Here is a 7,109-nt window from a genome sequence, read left to right as displayed (position 1 = left end):
ACCGGAATATTGCTTTAGTGACTTACTTCATATGGTCCAAACTGATAAATAAATGGAAACAAAATCTTCTATGAACACTTTTAGTGTCCAAACAGTGTCAGATTCATATCTGACAAAATCATTTCTTATTGTCTCATTGAGAGGATACCTTGGTACTGCTGCTCCAGTTCTTTTATCTTCGCTTCTTGAGCTAAAAAGAGGAAACAAAGAAACAAATACACAAAAAAAGAAAGTTAATCATATTCCTCACATTAACTGCTCACGTCTGAGACTTCAACAATTTATTTTGCTGGATTCATAAACTATTGTATGATAAAAAATGTGCTGGATATTATTTCAATAAACTGTTTATGGTCGGTGAGCGTGTATGGTTGTTTGTCTCGTTTGTCTCTGTGTGACCCTGTGATGGACTGGCGGCCTGTCCAGGGTGTACCCCGCCTATCGCCCATTGACCGCTGGGATAGGCTCCAGCCCCCCCGCGACCCGACTGACGGATTCAGCGGTATAGAAAATGGATGGATGGATGTGTATGGTCGCTAAATTTTATTTTAAAATGCTTCAATAGAATATATTATAGTGTGTTATTTCCACAACGGCTTTCAGTGGTCAACATGTAATAGAAACAGCACCTTGGTACTGCTGCTTCAGCTCAGTCTTCTGCAGCTCCAGTTCTTTCATCTTCACCTCTTGAGCTAAAAAAGAAAAGAGACAGAAACACAAAGGTCGGGACTTTGACTTGGCCATCTACAAATATTAACTTTCTTCTTTAACAATTCTTTGGATGGAAGACAGATGCACTCGTGTGCTGGGTGTTACTTTATTCAATATCTCTGCTGTAAGGAAAACTGATTTCAAAGATCAAGGATGTTTTGTTTTATTAATCTGAGGGCAAACTGTTGTAAAAGGTGATGAAAAGAATAAAAATACAAAAGATCTAAATATAGAATAAAAAAAGAAATAACATTTTATTTTTAAAATATGAGCTATTAGAGTTTTTTTCCTATCTGTTCTGCATTTTGGCAGAGTGGATCTCCAGCTTGACAACAATCGAACAAGAACAGATTTAATAAGAGAAGTAAAGATCTTTTCAGATATGTTTTATCAGTGTTAAAACTACAAAGCGTACAGTAAATGTTCATGCCTCAATGGGCTTTATTACAATCAACATCCACATGAGGCTCAAAGGTCACTTTGTCAGCAGTTTCATGGCCCAGATATTTGTACTGCTGCACTCACTCAACAGCCTGGTCGTCTGTACCCAAAGGAAAACATGACTGTTGGATTCTTCCTGAAATAAACTATCACCTCTTTGATTTAAGATACAGTAATGTTCAGGAAGGATTCTCTGCACCAGTCAATAAAATCAGTCACTACCAGACCACAGTCATAGTCATCACTGCTCAGTGAGGACACAGTCGAAGAATCTTCAGCAAACTTTATGATGTGATGTCCGTCATACATGAATAGATGAAACGCAATATTCTGCCAACTGTTCAGTACAAATCTTAAGTATTGCGCCTCCAACGCCATCAGTTCCAGAGATTTTTCTCTCCTTTACGCTGGAAAACTTTTCAGACTTTGCGGCTCTCAACATGCACATTATTTTTCTCAAAAGCAGCACTGTTAAAAACAGACTTCTTACTAACTAATAGACTTTAACATGCTAATAAAAAGATGTTGATGACATTATAGAGGTCAAAGTCAGGATTGCTCCATCACCAGCTTCATGTCCTTCCATGCAGGACTTGAGTTTCCAGTGCTGAGCTTGTGTGACACTTTGTCTTAACTTATTTGGTTGAGCTTGTTTTCCTTCTTAACTTGTTTTTGTTGCTCCTTATACTGAGAACGTTCAGAGAATGTTCTATAAGCCGACAGAGTCTCTGTGAGCTCATCCAAATCATTACAAGCATTTATGAGCAAATCCCAGTCTGTTCAGTTCAGGCAGTCCTGGGGATTCTGGATAGAACATTTAACCCAAAGCAGAAATAAAGGTTTTTCTTGCTTACTTTTCTTCATGGCTGGTGTTTTTAACAGAACCACCATGAGCTCAGATATACAGAGTGAAGCTCAGCAGATGGATTTGGAAGCCATCTCTTCTAACTGGAGCTGGAGCACATGGGACCAGTGCCCTAATCTGGCAGATATAAAAGCTTCCCACTCTGCTTTTCAACTCCAATCACTTCTCTTCCACTCGTCCACTAAACTCTCACGTCTCTGTTAACATCACCTACATACCTTCATTATCTCTCTGTAAGTACTTCACCTCCACCTTCAGTCCAGCCAAGGTGGCGCTCATCTCTCTCAGCACAGCCTGGATGTCATGTGTACAGGTTTGTTGATGCTCAGAGACATTTCCTGGTTCTCCACAGGGTTCTCCCTGTGACTCCGTTTGCCTTAAATGTGCATTCATTTCATTGTCAGACTCTGCTTGAAGCTGAGCTGTGGAGAAAGAGCAGATTAGCAGAAACGATGGAAAAAATGTAATCTCTGTTCTCAAAGGTTCAGTCTGCTTGGTTTAACTTTGTGGCCTCAGTGTTGAGCCGAGCCTTAAATAGCATCTGGAGGATTTTGTTACTTTGGACTTGTCCTAAAAAGCAACAACAACAATAAAAAACAGATAAAAGATAATGTACAATCATAAAAGTTTATCTATTTGTAATTGACTGTTGAATATAGACCTGATAGTTTCAAATAAATATTCAAAAAGTTATTAGCAGTATATATTCTGGCAAGGTGAGTACTTCTAGACAAATTTATCTCGGGAGCTGCACATCTATTTGATTACTGCAGCACAGACATTAATTTTTCAGTCTTTAATGTCTGGTAACACATTTTGTTTATGGTTACAATCTGATAATCCAGGAGCAAAGTTGCGTGTACATTCCCTGTCTTTGCTTTCTCAATAAATCGGCTGTTCCCTTCATGCAGGAGTGGCAGATCTGTGTCGCCGATTGGAATACGGAAAACTGACTTTCGCTTTATAAAAGCTGGAACACAGATGAGGAAAGCTTTTCTTTCTTTTTACAAAGTCCACACAGTGTAAGAGAACATTCAGTTTGATTCAGTTTGCCTCAATTCAATAATCTTTTATAAAGTAGTAGTATATGTCAAAAAATGATTGTTATAGACTTGTTTCCATAGGCATAAAAAAGAAAATAACTGACTCTGTGCCTTACTAAAATTTCCACCACAATGTGTACTCAGTGTCTCATTGAAAAATGATTAAAACAGTCTTGACTCCTGAATCTAGAGACCCAAACACTCCTTTTGTATGAGCTTTATGAACTACAACATGACTGCACCGTTAATATTCACGAGCCCTCGTAAATCAAAAAGAATGTAAAATATGAGGCAAACCTGAAAAAGAAAGGGTGGTCCTGGATGCTCCCAAGTGTCCTCTCAATGTGTTCTTTTTCATTCGTGTAATTAACTAACAACTTTAGTAATATACAAGTTTTACACAGGAAGATTTTGACTAACTGTCAGTACTCCAAGAAGAGTTTCCTATGTTTACAAGTTGTTTGTAATCATGTTTTAACCTAAGTAATACTTTAATAGCAGAACGTTTACACGTGAATGAGTATCTACGGTTTTGAACTTAAACTCTTGCCAAAAATAAAGCCTCTTCTCCCTCTTCTACCACTTACAACGTGAGACTTGAAATTCTGAGAGCTGATCTGATGGACTGCAGCTGGTACCTGACTCACTCAGCCTTCATGCTAAAATGGCCCTTTGCCACAAAGAAACATTGTTAGCGTCATCAAGCTTTTGTTAGCGTCGTAAGTCAGACTTATTGTCATAGTTACATGTTTGTGCAAGGACTCTCACAACTGATTCCAAAAGGGAAACTTTTCTTCAAAACCTGGGACAAAAGTTCAGCTGACCAATCACAAACCAAATAACTCCAGTTGAAAGCTGTGAGGCCACGAAGCTCACACATGATGTGCTTTGTGTTATTTTAATTTGGGCAGTGGATGCTGCTGTTTGTAGCTTAAAGACAATGTTTAATTGTAACTCCTGTAAACACGTGTTATCTGAAGGTTGTTCTGTGAATTGTATTGACCAATCACTGCTTCATCTGTGTAAATGGACAAGCTGCTCCTGTTTATGTGGTGAATCCTCAGGTGGTGAAATCAAAGCAAACACTGATCTAGATCATAACAACACACTTCTCTGTCCTTCACAGGAAAACATGTGTTTGTGCTTTTACATCAAATGTCAATTTAGATATAGCTACACAGATACGGAATAGCTGCATGATATCGATCAGTATGACTTTAACAACTGTAAACCTCCCATCAAGCCTTCATCAATCTAGTACTCTGTTTTATGACCAAATTCACATGTTCCCACCAGCCTCAGCCGTTGTTAATGCTTGAAATGTTTCAGAGAAATAGTTTTTGTGTGAAGTCATGTGCTATTACTCTTCAGCAAACTGGAAAATATATGATCTGAAATGTTGTCTGTAACTGAGGCCTGAGGTGCTCAGTGTCGCTGAGAAATGAAACATTTGAAAAGCACAGATGACTTTTATTTATTGTTGCAGAACACACACAGTTTGTGTATTTGTAATAAAATAAAAAATAAAAATCACATTAAGCCTCTTAAATTCTGTGAATTTGACTAAGCTGAACTACATTATTGTTATCATCATTATCCATAAACCAAAGGACTGCTTGTTGCTCACATGGTGAAAAGGAGATGACCACTGAAGGTGGTGTGATGATATTGATCGTCATGAATCCTTGTGTTTTCCCACTGACGCACAAACACAACATCTCCAACCTCTAACAGCAACGTGACACCATTAGAAGAGTTAACAGCACCGGAATCCTGATGTTCATATGCAATGAAAACAGGTTCACCATTCTTTAACAACACAGCGGCTGAAGGATGTGAAGGATGTCCTTGTCCTTATATGTATAACTCAAAGTGGTAGGCTCCTCTCACTGGTGCAATGAAAAACCCTGTTGGACATTAAGAAAAAAACATTCAGCTTTTTAAAACAAATTGAAATTAACATTGGTCAACCAGATTGACTACAAAGAATAAAAAAAACTATATGACTGAAATGATCAAATTTCAATACCTGTATTTGGGTTATAGGCATTTCCAATATTTACAACAACATGTCTGAAGACCATAGTTTTGTGAGCATTAAATGGCCCAACAGTTTCTGCACCCGCCGCCAACAAAGATGCTGAGAAAGCCACTCGTTTCACTGAGAGACAGAAACATAGCTGTATTGAAGTGACTGATGCAGTGAAATGATTGTTGTAATAGTACGTCTGTTTTCAATCTCACAAACCTTCTCCTTCTCTCTTCAGAGTCTCCACCTGGTTTTCTGTGATGTTTGCTCTGGCTTTAATGCTGATCACTTCTCCTGCCTGTGCTGGATTACATTAATCAATAAGAGACCATCTGAAATAAACCATTATCTTCACTGTTATCGATCACTAAAGCATTTCACTGTAACTATTTAGATGAACATTTGATAAACTGAAAACCTTCATATATTTGAAATAAATGTGCTTCACATTGTCATGACTGATAAAGGCTAGTTAACAAAATCAGCATTTGTGTAGAGTAGATACCTTGGGATTGTTGCTTCAGTTCTCTCATCTTTGCTGCTTGTACTGAAAAAAACAAAGAAAAATATGATCTTCTTTGGAAAATCTCAAATAGTTTTAACAAACAAAAAGAGACAGTCATAGTGATGATATTACCATCATTATTATTACTATAATTATGATTATTATTATTATTAGTGGTGGTGGTAGTATCGTTATTATTAGTATCATTATCATTATAATCATAAAGTTTCTGTTTCTGTCCTCAGAGTCTCCACCTGGTTTTCTGTGATGTTTGGTGACTTTAATGCTGATCAGTTCTCCTGCCTGTGCTGGATTTATGTTCAAAACAGCCAGTGTGAAATAATATACTTCAATGACTTACTTCATATGGTCCAAACTGATAAATGAATGGAAACAAAAAATCCTCTATGAACACTTTAAGTGTCCAAACTGTCTCACGTTCATATCTGACAAAATAATTTTCCTATTGTCTCATTGAGAGGATACCTTGGTACTGCTGCTCCAGTTCTTTTATCTTCGCTTCTTGAGCTAAAAAGAGGAAACAAATAAACAAAAAAAGAAAGTTCATCATATTCCTCACATAAACTGCTCACTTCTGAACCTTCAACAAATTTTTTGCTAGATACATAAACTATTTTATGATAGAAAATGTGCTGGATATTATTTCAATAAACTGTTTATGGTCGATAAAAAAAGGTTTAAAAAGCTTCAATAGAATATATTATAGTGTGTTATTTCTACAACTGATTTCAGTGGTCAATATGTAATAGAAACAGCACCTTGGTCCTGCTGCTTCAGCTCAGTCTTCTGCAGCTCCAGTTCTTTTATCTTCGCTTCTTGAGCTAAAAAGAGGAAACAAAGAAACTATTACACAAAAAAAAGAAAGTTCATCACATTCCTCACATAAAGTGCTCACTTCTGAGCCTTCAACAGTTTCTTTTGCTGGATTCATAAACTATTTTATGATAGAAAATGTGCTGGATATTATTTCAATAAACAGTTAAAAAAGGTTTAAAATGCTTCAATAGAATATATTATAGTGTGTTATTTCTACAACTGATTTCAATGGTCAACATGTAATAGAAACAGCACCTTGGTCCTGCAGCTTCAGCTCAGTCTTCTGCAGCTCCAGTTCTTTCATCTTCACCTCTTGAGCTAAAAAGAGACAGAACAACAAAGGTCGGGACTTTGACTTGGCCATCTACAACTATTAACTTTCTTCTTTAACAATTCTTTGGAAGGAAGACAGATGCACTCGTGTGCTGGGTGTTACTTTATTCAATATCTCTGCTGTTAAGAAAAACTGATTTCAAAGATCAAGGATGTTTTGTTTTATTAATCTGAGGGCAAACTGTTGTAAAAGGTGATGAAAAGAATAAACAGACAACAGATCTAAATATAGAATTAAAAAAAAAAATCACATTTATTAAAAAACATATGAGTTGGCATTGAGTTGAGTTTTTTTTGTTCCTATCTGTTCTACATTTTGGCAGAGTGGATCTCCAGCTTGACAAC

General features: G+C 36.9%; 1 long non-coding RNA gene across 1 annotated transcript; it reads right to left on the bottom strand.

Moving 5' to 3' along the window:
* Positions 1–5,167: 5,167 nt before the first annotated feature.
* On the bottom strand, positions 5,168–5,638 carry LOC142390235 (uncharacterized). The gene is made up of 3 exons (XR_012770442.1): positions 5,595–5,638; positions 5,309–5,392; positions 5,168–5,221 (listed from the first exon to the last, which is right to left on the bottom strand). It is a non-coding gene; the product is annotated as an uncharacterized LOC142390235 (long non-coding RNA).
* Positions 5,639–7,109: the final 1,471 nt, after the last annotated feature.

Source organism: Odontesthes bonariensis, chromosome 10, assembly GCF_027942865.1.
Source record: "Odontesthes bonariensis isolate fOdoBon6 chromosome 10, fOdoBon6.hap1, whole genome shotgun sequence".
Classification (NCBI taxonomy): Eukaryota; Metazoa; Chordata; class Actinopteri; order Atheriniformes; family Atherinopsidae; genus Odontesthes; species Odontesthes bonariensis.
This window is presented reverse-complemented; position numbering and strand designations above follow the sequence as displayed.